Source organism: Bactrocera tryoni, chromosome 4 (genome assembly GCF_016617805.1).
Source record: "Bactrocera tryoni isolate S06 chromosome 4, CSIRO_BtryS06_freeze2, whole genome shotgun sequence".
Lineage (NCBI taxonomy): Eukaryota > Metazoa > Arthropoda > Insecta > Diptera > Tephritidae > Bactrocera > Bactrocera tryoni.
The window spans coordinates 54840415-54858195 of record NC_052502.1 but is presented as its reverse complement, the minus strand read 5'-3'; the positions used below and the strand labels follow the sequence as shown (position 1 = coordinate 54858195).

At 33.1% G+C, this 17781-nt stretch overlaps 1 protein-coding gene across 2 annotated transcripts in view; it reads left to right on the top strand.

The window, feature by feature from the left end:
* Positions 1–763: 763 nt before the first annotated feature.
* LOC120776071 (myc protein) overlaps positions 764–17781 on the top strand; it is a 57511-nt gene continuing 40493 nt past the window's right edge. Inside the window, exon 1 of one of the 2 annotated variants that reach the window (XM_040106540.1) lies at positions 764–1045. The gene's annotated coding sequence lies outside the window, so the exon portion shown is untranslated. Of the gene's footprint in view, positions 1046–13384; positions 15317–17781 lie in introns of those variants that run through there. The other variant, XM_040106541.1, reaches the window with a different exon arrangement.

Genomic DNA, 17781 nt, shown 5'->3' with positions numbered 1-17781 from the left:
GGCACCTTCCCAATTAATTATTTCGTTTGCCGTGGTCGTCATCAAAAGGGGGTTTCTCATCCGAGGCTGTTGGTAGTTTTTCATTAGGGTGAGCTTTTTACGTGGCGGGTCCCAAACCCAGCGCACAACCCTATTGGGATGTTTCGCCTTCTCACTTTAGCTCGCCTTCGAACGGATGTTCTTAGGCTACCCAGAGGATACTTGGTTAAAGACCGGAAGTCGTGAGCTGCTTGAGTCATATGTAAAAGAATCGTTTCTGGCCACACCAAAGTGAATGGCGATCGGAGAACTTTCCTCACTTGCGTGAACTTCTACACATGACTCCATCCTTTTTTTATTAGCAAGATATTTTCATGAAATTTGGTATGGATTATTATACAAGACAATGATACAAACTCCGAACATTTTGTTCCGATCTGCTCATTATAGCATGTAGCTGTCATACAAAATGGCCAATCAAACTGAAGTCTTTGCATGGAAATCCTTCTTATTTGACAAGATATCTTCACATAATTTGATTATTCCCAAAGCAGCGCTATGACCTCCGAACAAATTGTGAAGATCAGATTACTATAGCAAATAGCTGTCATAGAAACTGACCGAATTAAATCAAGACTAAGATTTTTTTTATACCTTTTAATGCTAAAAGGATTGCACCTGTGAAATGTACTATCGCAGTGCTACCAATATTAAAGAATTTTTTTTGTTTTTTATTGTTTTTTTTAATTTAATTAATTATTTTTATTTTTTTCTTTTCAGATCTCATATCTTACGTGTCTGTCATATCTTTAATGTGCTTTAGTAATAGACGAGAATTTGAATTCTCTTAGTGTTTAGTCATTTAAAAAGTTCCAAATGAATTCATTTTTAAGTTGAAATTAATTTCGGCAGCCGTTCAGCGGCTAAGAATCTCAGGTCCAACGAAATGTGTGTTCAAATCTATAGTACAAAGCAATCATATTCCATAAGTGTTAAAGTCAGTATTCCATCATTCTCGAGCGGCATCAACTCCACCTATATAAAATCATGTCCACCAAAGCCAAAGGTAAGTGGTCGGTAAAAAATTAAATATATTTACTTTGCACAAATCGATAATTGAAATACAAACTTCTTGTTTACCGAACTTATTATTTATGACTCCAACTTACTTACGCTTAATCAGGCTCCGGCAAAGGTCTTCCGGACTTTCAGTCCGCCATTGACGGTGTGCTTCCGCAATTAGCGACCACCTACATACTATATATTTATGCGCGCCACTCCCTCCCTGTCAGCGCTTTACGCATTCGCTAATGACAACTAACCTAACCTACAGTAAAACCATTGCAAATTTTAATTGTCATGCCCGTAAGAATGCATTTTTATTATACTTACTTGTACAACAAGTCAATTTCGTTGTTCGAGTGTGTGCGAGTATTACATACTTCTGTGTAAGTATGTGTGTATATGAGCACTTCACACTTGAAGTGTCGCAGTCAATGTTTGTTTACATTTTTATCACCTTTCTACTTAGTATATGTGTATACATAAATGTATATAAGTATGCGGCTTAAATATGCTTTACTTGAGCTAACTGCATTTGCCATTTTTTCGCTTCCCTATATGATAACGTTGAAGAAAGCTTTCAAGTCATTTGTCATTATGATAATAATTAATCAGTGGGATCCTTGGGCACTTTATAAATTCCGGTTCCACATATCACTCAAGTATTTTCGAAATTATTACAATCAAAACTACGCTCACTGAAACTGATTTCTAATTTGTTGTCTCTGGGAACACATGGTTGGTGTTCATGGCCTAACATAAGTCAAGCAAGGACTACTATTTATCATTATTGAGCAAAGTGTTAATGTGAACCTTGGTTCTGAACCTCACTGATGAGAGTCTTGACTTTATTGCTGAGGATAATTTGTGTGGCCAATGGGAGTCATTGTCTTGAGGCGAAAAAGCACTTTCCAAACTAAAATAAGTATATAAAGGTCTCTAATATTAAAATTTCCCAAAGAATAATTTCCGGTTACATTCTGGGCCACTTAATCCAAATTATATACATATGTAAGTCATATTTCCTCTTTGTTAAAAAAATTGTATTTTATGAAAAATCACATACAAAATTTGAACGTGTTTTCAATAAATCTACAAAATATCAAACAATTATGGGATATGGGATTCACAGCTAAAAGTATCTCTTTCTTTGTTATGCTAAACTCTAAAATAATTTGGAATACAGTCGCCTGAAGCTTACATTCTTCATGGGAAATCAAAATACATAATATATAAAACCTTCCAAGGCTTCTTTAGGTAAAACTTTCCTGTAATTAGTCTCCCTCCAGTCATTATATTAAAGTTATGAGCCAATGCCAATGTTTAAGAAAAAGTATCCACTTAATTTCAGTAAAATATCACACATTTTGACCTTTTTTGAAAGTCGGAAGTCAGTATATCGGCTTTATTCTGGCTAAGGAAAGATTCGGTATATGGGCAGAGAAGCAGCCGTCAGAGTTCGGTTTGGCGACTCCATGATCCAAGTGATCCGGTATGAATTCGAAGTGTGTGGGGATATCTGAATGTTTAGATACGTCTTCTTTTAAGAACTTAGATCATAATCTGAGTCTGAGTCTGATAGCAACTTTCGCAGCCATACACCTATGTCTAAGGGCACTGTGTGCAAGATGGCGTTGAGTGCCATGGTTGGAGTGGACCCTAGTGCAGCACACATGCTGATGAGTGCCGCCATTTGAACGCTCTCGAATTTCTTTGCAAGTATGGTCTGCTCTAGAGCCATTCATCACATAAAGACTCCATAAAACATAATGAGCTTGACTATGGTACCGTAGAGCCAGAGGACTACTTTCGGTGAGAGATTCCACCTTTTGCAAATACCTCTTCTACAGCAGTATAGGGCAATCGTTGCTCTTTTTGCTCTCTCTCCGATATTCGGTTTCCACGAAAGCTTCCTATCCAGGATAAGCCGTAAATATTTACCTTCCCTTAACTTTGCTAAGATGTCTTACATAGTAACCGATATATACGGTACCAAGCAACTAGGACTAATATTGGTCAGATATTATCCAGTTTTGGTATCATAACATATTATTAGTAGAAAAAGAAACGTCAAAGGTTGACCGATATATGATATGAAGTCATCCGGAAATGTTTCAAATCCTTCTATCAGGTATATGGATCGGGGGTTCACCTATTGCTATTAGCAAGAGATGTCCGAATGTCTCTCAGATTGAGGTTGATTGTGATCTGGAGCTTGAAAAATGATGGTCCGATTTCGACTATTTTTAGACTTGAAATTGCATACCTTAAGAGACTATTTGCAAGGCTTTATTCATTATTTTATTCTATAAAACACGTATACCAAATTGCAGCAAGATACCTTAGGTTTCACTCTAGTAACAGTTAGCCATCTTGATTAGTTCAATCATTCAAGTGAACAAAACCACTATACTCTGTAGCAATATTTTGCGAGAATATAAAAATATAGGCTAAATGCATATGACTTAATTTTCGTAATTTGAAGATATTTGATTAACATTATTTATCTCTATTTGTATTACTCCCACTTCTCTGACATACATACTTATATATTTATGCATTACTAAGTAATGGCGCTATTATCAGTGCCACTCTACATATTAGTAATATACATACATACATATGTATGTATGTTTATAAGTATGTGCATTAAAAGTACACACAAATGGCATTGCGCTTTTCAAAATGACTTATATTATTTATGTGGGTATGTGTGTATGTATGTATCCTTGTCCGTGCACTCGGTGATACTCGGTTTGTTTACGTTTTGCTATTCTTGTTTGATTATCAATAGAACACATACCTACCATATTGTTTTTGTTATTGTGCAATGCAATTTATTTATTATTCATAACTCTATATTCGCAACGTGCCAACACAAATGAAAACTTTTCAGTTGCTGAATTGAAAGCTTGCGTTGTTGTACACTTGCCACGTGAATTTATACTATGTTTGCAGTGGGCATTGCAATATTTTGTTTTTAGCTTATATATTACTTATTCCATTTCTTCAGTCTTTTGTGTAAACATGCTAAACTTTAGTTTTGTTTACAATTCACCATTTGTTGATATACAAATTGTGATGGAAGCGCTGAAAGAAAAGCTTTCAAGATGGCATGGGGTCGAGCGGAGTGAGCGATGCATTTTTATGCGTGTTTATAGAAAAGTCGGAAGTTTGCTATTTATATTTGAAATAAATGCAATCGGTTTAATTAATTGTTATTTTGTCATTGAAAAATATTAGAAATTACCTTGGAATTTTTTGCTCACAGAATAGTTTGTTAGGCGTCGTCAATTCACCAATGTTCGGCTTGGCATGTTTGAGCTCTGCTCCCTTATCATTAAAATTACATATGAAGGCATCATCAATATTATCTCATTGAGTTTAATTAAAGAGATTATATCGATAATTCATTAAAGTGAAGTAATCTCTTACTATTCATTTTGGTTACAATTATGCCAGTATATTTAGTTTATACCAGTTGTTTGTTCGTTTCGCCACTATAGAAAATCTTGGCTTAAATCAATGAAAACTCTCATGAATATTCTTCTTTTTCCACAAGGTTCCTGAGTATTGGTCATCAGATAAATCAACAGATTAGCATTAGTATTGTTGAGGGATATTAGTAAATTTATTAAGGCGTTAGCCAGTCTTATCTTTATTGTAAAGGGGTCAGTAGGGGAATCTTTTTTCAATTTGTGTTTTTTTTTTTGCATTTTCTGTTCCTTATACCCTTAGAATTATTGTAGAAACCCACTTTACCATTGGAAGGTTTCAAAAAAGGCCGAAAAATAATAATACCGCTCGACGTTCGGCGCGCTCGGAGTACACCTCAAACTTAAAACGCGTTTTTCTCAAAACACACTTGTTTAAACTGGCGGACATAATTCTGGTCGAACTACTCAACCGATTTGCTTATTTTTTTTAATGTTCACAAAACGCCTGGCTATCATCCCTATATACATACATACTTATATTATAATTCATTGACTGTTATGACAAAATTTATGTAGAAAAACATGGTAAAAATTAAAAAAAAACTTAATTACTTTTGTTTTTATCAACATTTTTTCATGATTCTAGTAGGGACGATAACCATTCACGTACTTTTTAGGAATAAATTGGGTTTTTGTGTTTCAGATGATCCAAACATGAGAAATCGTGTCCGCCAGAGAAAAAACGTATCTCATTCACCCAGCAATTTCTCCAAAAAATTCGGAAAAAAATTTTTTATACACTACTATATACCTCATGATATGTAAAAAAGTACTATTATAGAATAAAAATTTCTATGAAAAAAATGTGATAAAAACAGGCCAGATTACCCTACTGACCCTACTAAGACAGACAGACTGTAATATTATGCGCACGATAAAAAAAATTAGCAGAATCTCCTTCAATAGAGAAATTTACTGACTTTAAAAAACGTTGACAAATGGAGAAAGTTTATAACATATGTAACAAAATATTTGGTTGTTGCAGTCTCTTGACTTTCTATGGGACCATCAAATCATCACTAAAAAAATTTAGCCAGGTTTCCTTGGTTATTGCAGTTTCTTGTAAGCATTTTTTTGGTGATCAATTTGGTTCAAGTCATCACTGCAAGATTTTGTTAAGCGTGTACATATTTAGACCAGTTTTACTATAAATATTTATAGCAGTTTTCTTGGCTACTACAGTCTATAGAATTGCTCTAGGATCATCAAATCATCACTATACAATTTTGCTATACATTTACATACATATACTTAGACCAAGTTTTCTACAAATATTTAGGCCAGTTTTTTGATTATTTCAGTGTGTTGAAACAACTGTTTTGGGATCATCAAGTTTTCGCCATAAATTTTACATATACATTCGTATTTAGACCAGTTCTACTTAACATATTTAGACCAGATTTTTAATTATTTCAGTCTCTTGAAATAACTGCTTTGGTATCAAGTCATCACCATAAAATTTTATGTATTCATATTTAGGCCAGTTTTATAATAAATACTTATACCAGTTTTTTTAGCTATTGCAGTTTCGTGAAAGAACTTTTTGGGTTCATCAATTCAACATTACACAATTTATCTATACAATTACATACTTATTTAGACCAGTTTACTATATATGTATATTTAGACCAGTTTTTTTAACTAATTCAGTCTCTTGAATAAACTGCTTTGGGATAATTAAATCATCACTATACAATTTTTCTATACTTACTAAATGTATACATATTTAGACCAATTCTATTTTATACATTTAGACCTGTTTTTTGGCTATTGCAGTCTTTTGAAAGATCTGATTTGAGGTCATCAAGTTATCACTACACAATATTTAGACCAGTTTAATATATGTACATATGTATGTACATACATATTTAGACCAGTTTCCTCATAATTTGTTTATGTCGCAATAATATAAATCTTAAAATATTTATTCTTTTTTAGTTGTAAGTCAATACTCATATTCGTCCAGTTTCGTTTGTTTGTTTTCTAAACTGTCGAAGAGTTCAGTGCTTCCAAACTACTGATTTGACCAAATAACGATAGTTCTTTAACAGTGCTGCCAGTTGCTTTAACAGTTGATTTTATATGTTCGATTCGTTACTCTCTTTTGGCGATGTTTGGCGAATCGCTACAGCAGATATTGTTTTGATTCTTCTCAGCACCTTTCTTATTCCCCTTTCACCTTTCTTATTCCACCAAAGAATAATATTGACTAACGGTTGTTTTTATTAATTTATACATGTACTTATGTACATATGTATATGTGAATGTTATAGTTTGCTTCTAAAAAAGTATATGATGAAGTTGAATTGAAATTCAGTATTCAAACTAAAAGTAGGGTGTCTTAACTTCGACAGTGCCGTCGGTTTCCATTGTTGCGTATTTATAAATGAGTTCCGCTGCCCTAAGTATTATGTAAATGATTATCAGATAATTTTTTTTTGACTTTGTGAATATTATTTGCAAATTGCAACGACTATCGGCTGACACTCATTCATAGATATTCCGTCTACAAAGTTGCCGTTGATAATTTTGTAAGGCTGTCAGCACTTTGAGCGCATTTTCTGATTAGTAATTTTCAATTCCATGAACAACAAAAAAGAACATTGTCAATACATACGCTTTCCCAAAGTACAAAATACTTATGACGCAGATACCTATGCATTTGAAAACCATTCGCGCCTTCTGACCGATTTATGTTCCGCATTGCTTTTAAAAAATTACAATGTACATATTTTAGAGTGCGAAGTGCTAATGTTCCGATTCGCTTGTAATTTTCATATATCATATTCATACACGCAATTATTATGGTATAGTGTCATGATATTTTACACATTCGTTCGCAGTCTATGACGCAAAAGAATTGGAGGTTCATAAAGCTTTCGCTTCTATCAAATGTTACATAAAGCTGCTTAAGATAAGAACTTCATGTAATTGTTATTCATTTTTCATGAAAGTGGTATAATATCCATGGTAGGTAAGTACTAGTTGAACCCAAAAACACAGACACAGATTGACGTATATTTAGTTTATTTTATAAAAGATAATGACAGAAGTGGATGAGCCATGTGAGTGTATGACAGTTTCATATCTTTACAAGCTGAACGATCAAAATGAAGCCCTTTGTTGTGATTTATACCAGTTCATTTCGTTATATTATCTCTACTTTCCTATATTTATTTTTATACCAGTTACTTGTTAAATTCTGTACTCTTGTTTTAGCTCTATTTTCTTTATAAACTGTTTTTTTTATTCCAATTCCTTGTTCGATTCGTTACTTCTCATATTTGATCTCTATTTTCTAAAAAAAAAGTTTATTTATACCAATTTTCTGATATTAATTTTTTTGATTTATACTAGTTGTCTATTCGTTACGCTACTTCTTTTATTTTATTTCCTAAAATTGTTTTTATTTATACCAGTTATTTGTCGATTCGCTAATCCTCCCATTTTATTTATATTTTCCTATATTACTTTTTTCGATTTTGACCTGTTGTTTCTTCGATATGCTACTTCTTTTATTTTATCTCTACTTTTCTGTACATTTTTTATACCAGTTCTAGTATCGATCCACTTGTCCTATTTTATCTCTATTTTTCTATAAATTTTTTATTTATACCCGTTTTTTGTTCGATTCGCTAATCATCCTATTTTATTTCTATTTTCCTATATATGTATATATTTTTCGATTTATACCAGTTGGCTACTCCTCCTCTTTGATCTCCCCTTTTCTGCACATTTTTTTACGAGTTCTATATTTGATTCACTATACATTTTTATTTATGCCAGTTGTTTGTTCGATTCACTACTGTCATTTCGTTTCTATTTTCCTATATTATTTCTCTTGATTTGTACCAGTTGTTGCATTGGCTCGCTACTCCTCCCATTTTTTCTTTATGTAATTGTTTTTATTTGTACCAGTTGTTTTTTGTTCGATTCGCTAGTCTTCAAAGTTTGTCAAATCGAAACAGCTTTTTTAAGCTATGAATCTTATTTTGCATATTTGTCTATCAATCATCAATTTCCTCACAAAATGTCATTGCTAGTACATGATGAGTTGCAAGTGGCGATTTCACAATATCAGAGCTTTGCAAATAAGTGAAATTATCACTGAGAATATATATGTACTATATACATACTTATGTTCATACATATGCACTTGTATTCTGGAATTATAAATATGAATGAATAAAATGCACTTTGCCTTGTATTGCACTGAGAATTTCGCCACAAAGTGCACAACAATTATTTCGAATGCAAGCATGCACGCACAAATACAGACAAACATGACAGCAGATGCATATGAGTAACTGTTTTTGTTTACTTTCTCTGTCAAGCGTGCGAGTATTAGACTGTAAAGTGGCATCGAAATAAATATGTATGTATACTACGTTTAACGTTAACTGATAAACTAATATCGCATGTCAACAATCATTAGGAATCATATACATATACAAGTATATGTATGTATGTACATACATATGTATGTATGTATATAGTACCTTTGACGAATGTGAGTAGTAGAGTGAATTTATCAATATTCCATAATTGGTGAGTTTAAGCTAATTTTGGTATAATAATCATAAAAATTAAAAATAATTTTTGTATTATTACAATATTATGACGATCTTTTCAAATACAATAGGTGAGCGTTTCTGTAGGGTAAATACGTTGGTGTTAGCCTTAAATTTGAATTTAATTAGAAGATTTGTCTTCATGACCGATGTATATATGTACATAGGTATGTATGTTTATGGAAGCCATATATAAGCAAAGGGACTAAAATCATTATTAATACACACAGTGGGGGACTTTGGTATATCCGGGTGTAAAATTTAATGTCTCTGACCATAAAATGCTATGTGTAATGAGTGGAGTTATAATCCGATTTCATCCATTTTCACAATGTTTATCAAAAACGCAAACCTACGAGTAGTACAAAGCCTTCAAAGACGGTCGAGAGGTCGTTGAAGACTTGCATCGTTCTGGACGACTTTCGACCTCTTCAACGGTATTTGCAAATAGTCAGGCAAGTGTTAGAGAGATGGCAAGAGATCTCGATATCTCTCGCGAGGCCGTTCGAATGATTCTGGTGGATATTTTGGGTATGAAACGCGTTCTTGCTCTACTCGTCCCGATAAAGCTGAATTTTTCTCTAACAGAGTACCGTAAAGTCTCTTTGGACATGCTTGATCGTGCGAATTCCGATCCCACATTCATGGAGAGCATTATAACTGCCGATTAGGGACATGCATTTATGACTTTGACATGCAAACAAGTCGACAATCATCGGAATAAAGGGGAAAAAACGAGCTGAAAAAAACCACGCCAAAGCCTCTAAAAAATCAAGATGAAGCTCATTGTTTTTTATTCGATATTCGTAGTTTGTTGCATCATGAAGTTGTTTTGGAGGTACAGACGGTCAATAAGGAGTTCGATTTGACCGTCTTGAGGCGTTTGTGTAAGAACATCCGTCAAAAACGATCGGAATAGTGGAAAAACAATTCGTGGACTATTCACGATGATAATGCACCATCGCATCGAGCCACGATTGTGACCGAATTTAAAGCCAAAAACGCAATAAATACCATCTGTATTCACCAGAGTTGGCTCCGTGTATTTTTTTTTTTTTGTTTCCCACACTGACAGTGCCGCTCCGTGGAACCCGTTTTCAGTTGATCGAAAAGTTAAAACAAAATTCGCTCAAGGAGCTGAAGGCAATACCAAATTTTTCTCCAAGCAATGACCTACGATAAACATAATCAAACATTGTCAAAATAACAGCGTTTAAAAAAATTTAATTTTACCCAAAATTTTTGTTGCTTCTTTGCTTCTAGGTAGGTAGGTAGGAGTGCAGCCCTATCGGGCTCAATTAGCACTTGATGTGCCATTTTGATACACTATTCGTAGAACCACCTGTATCTGCTATTACGTTTCACCTTCTCTCTCAAACCATTTTGAGGTTTCGATGAAACTACTTATGTCCGATATGCTTTTGGTGGAAATCCATTCAAGATTTGGTGCTTGGTGGATTCCGAGTGTTTTGTGTCGGATCTGTGCTAGAGCTGGGCATTCGCAGAGAAAGTGGAAAATTGTTTCCTTGTTCCCTGCTACTCCGCAGCCACGGCAGATATCGTTGTAGGGACAATCCCATTTTGGAGGCATGTTCCCCAAATGGCCAGTGCCCTGTTGTGGTAGCTGTTATTCTGTAAATACTTTTTCTTGACCTATTTAATAAATCATTTGTTCTTTTCCTGTCATATGTTGGCCATAATTGTTTAGTTATGACGCATTTTGTAATGTTTTCCACCTGTTGTTTGCAATTTGCTGAAATTGTCTATTGATCTCTCCTTTTATCGATCCTAGCGGGCTTGGTATTAGCTCCGCCTCGGATTCATTGAGGAAAGCTCCTGCCTTTGCCAACTCGTCTGCTTTCTCGTTACCGAAAAAGTTCCTGTGTCCGGGAACCCAGATCAAGTTTAGCTGGAGCTTGTCTTCTATTGAGCTTAGTGCTCTCTTGCAGCTGTGAACTATACTGGAATTTGTCATGGGTGAAGACAATGCCAGGAGGGCCACCTGGCTGTCCGTAAATATAGTTGCTTTATGTATATTTCCCGTGGTTTTCTAATAGAACCTCGCAGGCTTTTTCTATGCCTAGTACTTCTGCTTGGAAGATGCTAGCCGAGTTCGGTAGACGTATAGAGAGAGATATGCCTAGATCAGCGGAGAATACCCCCGTGCCCCCTCCGCAGTCCATTTTGGACCCGTCGGTATAGACTGAGGTGGTATCTTCCTCTACTATTGAACCTCTTCTCCATTCTCGTCTAGATGGTATCCTCACCTGGAAGTGTCTACTGAAATCCAGCTTTGGGAGAATGTAGTCTGATTTGTTAATAGTGAACTTGTTTAGAATTACACTATGTCCGTAGTTCAGCTGTTTCCAACCTCCCAATTCTTCTTCTTCTAAATATATAATAAAAATTTAACGTAAAAGTAGGCTACGTATCATATCAATTTTTTAGGTGATCCATCTGTAAAATTTAGACGAATTGTTCTCTTCACCTTCTCAACTTTACAAAAATTATACGCTCGGAAGTTGTCGCACTTTTACTAGATTAACAATACCGTTATAGGGCAAGTTTAATACCCTTTTTTATTGATTTTTAGACCATGGCAAAGTGTTGTGACAAGCAATGTAAAAACCAAAATTTTTCCGAAATAGCTTAGATATTTCAGGTGGTACGCACAATAAGGCTAGTTTTGACGCAACGGAGAAAACACATTCGCTTTAATGAACAAAATATTTGAAAATCATAGCGCAAACGCTTATATCCCTTAAATGTATCACAACCCGACAAAATTGGGCACTGAAATAAAGTCCGTCCCACAAGTGTCGGATTTTCCTGCTGGGCTGTGTAAATTGTGCACAAGTGCTCTGTCTCCGAATATTATGCATTTCGCTATGCACATTCACTACGGCCGAAGCAGCGTGAGAAATAGGTTTGTTTACAAATAAAACTCGTAATAGTGCAAGTCAAAACACAAATTGCAAAAAAATATTACAGACTTCAAAAGCGCATTTGCAGATAAACAATTAAATTTGTTTTGTTTCTTTGTGTAGAGGAAAATGCAAATCAAAACAAAACGGTAATAAGCCAAACTTGTTGGTGTTTGCCGGCAAAGCTGCAGCGAGAGCAAGCGCTCCAAGACCCTGATAAAAAAAAAGCCATTTGCTGAGCGATGTTGTTAAAGAGGGCAACGTGAGTTGAACCGGCAGCGTGTAGAAGAGTTTTTGAGCGCGCAAATTGAGTGGAAATTTGTTGAGCACACTGAAAATGCTCTCTTTGTTTAATTTTTTTTACTCGTACTCAAATTTTTAAATTTGATTTACTTGAATGGGAGTAGTATTGCTGAGTTTGGCAGGAGAAAAAGTATTCTTTTTGACAATAATTAAATTTTTCTCAAACTCCTTACGCATACCTACATATTGGGAATGTTCAGTTAAAAAACGTTAGTTTCTTGCCTATATTTTGCTTATTTAGAATTTTTTAACTTAATATGACTTTTTCTTGTTATATTTTTATATTAAGAGATGTAGATTAGACGCTTTCTTTTGTCAGCACATTTTGAACAATTATTTTTGTAAGAAAATATTAAACGTCAATATTTATTGTATTACATAAGGAAGAAGAAATACTCAAGAAATCAAAGATAACAGCAGCAAGCCCGCCTTGCTCTTTCCATCAATCCTATCCTTTACCATACGCCTTGCTTTTCGCTCATCAGCTCAAGTTATCAGTGTGGGATCAAGGGATTCAAAATATCATGCGTCTAAAAAATTATATATAAAATATATTTTTTTAATTAATTATAAATAATTAGTTTTTTTTTGCTTTTAAATCATTCAGCAGTCATTATTGAGGAGTTTTATAGCAGAACATACATACATACTAGTTTCTATTACACAAACATATTTCGATTTCATTAACAGCAACAGCTTAATGACATTGCCACCCTGTCATTGAGCATAAAACAAAAAATATTTTATATTGAATTAAGCTAAATTTTAAAGTTGTTCAATTTTTGTTTAAAGAGTAATTTTTAAACGAGAGTAGCATACCGAATAAACACCGAAAGTCTACGACATACTTTAACATACATACATACATATGTATGTAAGTACACGTACATTACAGCGCTTGTACAAGATATCATACTCGCGTCGAAAAACGCTCTCCTAAAAAGTATCACTATTCTCTCATCTACTCATTTGCCGATTTTCCGTGTTCAGGCGGGGTAATAAAGACACAAAACACTCTATGAACGTTCTTCATTCGTTCGTACGCTTTGAGCCTGTTCGCCGCGTTTATGCGTCGTGTGGTTTAGCCGTTGCTGTAACAGCTGTCACCGCTATCATCGCTCTACCCGTGGGTATTTGTTTTGCGTCGTTCTGACTTCAATTTCATTTTGAAAGCGAAAGACGATGGTCAAAAAATTCTTGTAGCAAAATTTGCCAAGAAACGTTCGTCAGTCAAACTACCTACAACTATAGCCAGATATATAGTATACCCGAGTGGTGTTGTGAAAATTATAAAAATTCATAAGAGAATTTTTTTGAGGCGGTTATGCTAATATACCACCATTATATAACAACAACTACAACTGAAATATTTTAAAACCAACGTTGGCATTCACAGTCAACATCATTCCACCACACAACCTGCAACGCAAAGAATATATTGCGCTCAAATCAAATCAAAATCGGAAATCGTGAAATAATTAATACAAAGTTTTTGTCCTTTTTTGCGTTTTTCTAAGCCAGTTAATAATCATAATTTTTTTGAACAATAAAATAGCAAGAAATTGCGTGTGTTAAGAAATTTGAAAATAAACGTGAAATTTACTTTTTTTGGATCCCTTTGTTCAACAACGAACAAACAATAGCTGCAGCCAACTAAAGCGGAGTCAATAATTTCGTGCTTTTCCTGCAATCATCATTAAATAATGAAAATATATCCTCAGCGATATTGTGTACTTTCTCAACTGGAACTGGAAGTGGACTCTTTTTAATTAAATTGTGCAAGATTTGTTTTCTGTGCAAATACCAAAAAGAAGAAGCGCAATAGTCGAAATAAAAATACTTTCGACTAATTGCAAGAACTCAACTAAAAAATATCGTGAAATTGTTTTAAGTGCAGAAATTCAGTGAATAGCCTTTACAACGCAGGCAATTAAATTTCGTGCACAACTAAAAATATTTGAAACGTGATTTACCTATATAATTTCTGAGCGACAACACCAGCTAATTTAGCCGGCGAAGTCACAGCAAAAAATACAAAAAGCTGTGAGCAATTGTTGTCATGCATAGAGTTGAAAACAATACGAAATCATTAAAAATCACGAAAATTCGGAACTTTGCAAACAATAAACAAAAGAAGAAACTCAGTGCTAATATACTCTTATTACACAATTTGTGTAACAGTTTTTGTGGGCAAAGTCTAAATGTGAATAAACAAATATTAAAATCAATAAACGTCGCGTACGACAATTTTAATTCCAAAAAACAACTCACAAGAATATTTACGGCAACAAGTCTATTTACGAAAGTCGACTTAAATATTGTTGTTTTACCTGCTTTGCGCATAGAGTGAGACCTTGAAAGGCATTTAACTAACAGCAAAATAGCTTGGAATATAAAACTACGAAAAATAGTTGAATAGAGGAAAAAAGAGGGAAGAACCGCTACTATTAAGCCGAAGTCGTCCTCCTCTTCATCCAAAACAATTCAACGCAAATTCCAGTAGAGCCATTTGTGGTGAGCTAAAAACACAAGCACAAAAGGCAGAGGCTAAGCAAAAGCCAAATTCTAGAAGGAAAAATAGCAACGCGAACCTACCTTCCAAGATTGTGCGGGGTAGGCAAACGCTCGTTCAGACAACACTACGCCAGCAAAGGTCAAAGTGACAGTAAACGGGAATAGAGTGTTTAATCGCTTCCTGTCGCCCAAGCAGCGCGTACTATTTTTTAATTGTTATCCCTGACGAGTGCAAAAGGCGCGAAAAACATTTCGTTTCGAAATAAGTGTATTTGACTAAATTGAAAAAAATATAATACGTCTATTTGGTTGATAAATTTGAAAAGTGTAAAATAAATTTAAAAACCACTTGACAAGGTGGACAACATTGAAAGGACGATCGAAGTTGCAAAACACTTACCTGTCCTCCACTACTAATTACTTTTTTTTACTACAAAAAAAGGATTTTTACAACAATTGAGCAGAGGTAAAGTGAATTTTTATTTGACAAAATATATACATGTTTTTAAACATTAGATATATAAATATTTTAATCACAATTTCATTGAAATTTCGCTTCATCAAAAATTAATTGTATAAAATCAATTTCAAGTTGTCTTTGAAAGCAACTTTTAACATCTCTGCAGCTTACTCCAATAAACGCAGTGTCTGGCCATTGTTCTGTTAAAGTTACCGGTACATTTTTTGTTTTACTGCTCCTTCTCACCTGCCATTGTTCACATAAGTATGACATCTTTAATAAGTCAATACATAACTAGTAATAAATAACGGTGCTATTTTAAGTTTATTTTTTCCTTTGTCCCTTTTGAAAATGCAATCATTGAATAAATTAAATTATATTAATTTTTTTGCATGCATTTTTACAAAAAAATATTTTTAATTAATTAAATTAGATAATTTAAAGAAAAAAGTAATATTCATTCTAGATTTTTTTTTTCGAATATAGGATACTTAATCAATTTCGATCTCGTATGCAATCTAAAAAAATAATTATAGTAAATTAATTTAAAAAAATATTATAGTTATTTAATTAAAAAAATTATTATATTTAATTAAAAATATAATTTTAACTTTTAAATAAAATTAGGAAAATTTAATTAATTAAAAAAATGTGTTAATAAATATATTTTTTTTAATTAATTCTACTTTTTTAGTTAATTTATTTATAATTCTTTTTTTAATTGCCGAGAAAATTTATTTATAATTACAAGTTTTACAAGTTTTTTTTTTTTAATTAATTATTAATTTTTTGTACTAAGTTGGATATATTTTTTTATTAATTACAATTATTTTTACAGTAATGTCATATAACTGTCACCTAAAACTCACAACCAATTTTTTATACGTGTATGGCATCAGCAATAATTTTTTGCGCCAACATTATCACTTCGACGTACTTTTATTATTTATTTACCTATGTATGTACATACATACATACATATGTACATGCATAGATAAACACATATAGAATGTTACTGTTATTTTGCGCATTCCTTCCATTTGTTGTTACTACGTTTAATGTGTATAATGATAAAAAGCCTATCATTAAACCGCCAGCTTACAGCCACTTGCAAATTTATTTAGACAGCAGCAACAATAACAATGAAAACATTGCCGATGACGTGGGCTGTCAATTTGCAATTTCGCTTTGGGTGGCTGTAGTGTTGTAGGCGTAATTGTACAATAAGACGCTGCTCTCTGGGTGCCGCTGCGTTCCAATTACAATTTCTGTGAACTTACAGTTACAGCTGTGGCATCAGTTTTTTGCTTCAAGAGCGGGAAGTGCATTTAGGTGCATAGATTTGCTTGCATTTATCTTGATGACGCAGCGTTGCAATTTTATTTTTTCATGGAAATCGCCATAGCTTAAATAAGATATGAATGAGTAATTTAACAACTGGATTTATTTCTGTATAACGTTAAATATCATTTAAATTTTTTTAAATGCTGCGCAATAAATTTATAGCGTTTGCTAACATTGTTGATATCTCAAGTTTTGTATGTACGAGCGAAATGTTGTTCTTTTGCGCAGCGCATACACAAATGTTGTTTGTCTACAAGCTTATTCTACATACATACATACACACATACATATGTAGTATATGGACTCCTGCGGTATATTCTTGGAATTTCGCAATTTGTCATCAATTTTGAAATACATATGTAAGTATCTCTGTGTGTGGCTATTTTGCATTAGAACTTTCATTATTAGCGCTTGAATATCAATTAGACATATTCATTTTAGCAAATTTGTATTTCTTATGCAAAAAGAACTTTTGTACATTATAGTCTATTATATAAAACGCAGTCTTGGTGAATGTTTCGCATAAATGGCGTATTTGCAAAAATAATTTAGCACTTTTTACCGAGTCCCCGCAACATTCACTACAGCTGTGCATTTATTTACAATTTAATTGCACAGTTATCAGCTTACAGGGTAGTGCCAGACTTTCATTTTTCATGGTTATTTATGATTTGCGCATAGAATGCAATTAACGTTTTATGCAGTTTCTGTTAGATTTTTTATGTACATATGTATGTATTTACATATTTTTTATTCAGTAGCAATTGTAGGGTATAGTTTGCTTTTTAATATAAATTATAAAATAAAAATATTAAAAAAATAGTAAAAAATAACATGATAGTAATTTTTTTATATAAAATAAAAAAAGTCGAAGAACAATTGACGAGTTCTTAATATAAAATTAAAAATGTATAAAATCAAATTTTATTATTAATTTTCTTTGGTTTTAAACATATAAAGTAAAAAAAAAAATTAAAAAAATTTTACGAGTTTTAAATATAAAATAAAAATATGCATATGTATGTAAATATAAAAAGAAACGTTTATTATTTTTTTTTGTTTTTGAATGACGATAGTAGTTTTTTTATAATGTATAAATAAAAAAATATTATTTTTTATCTTCATAT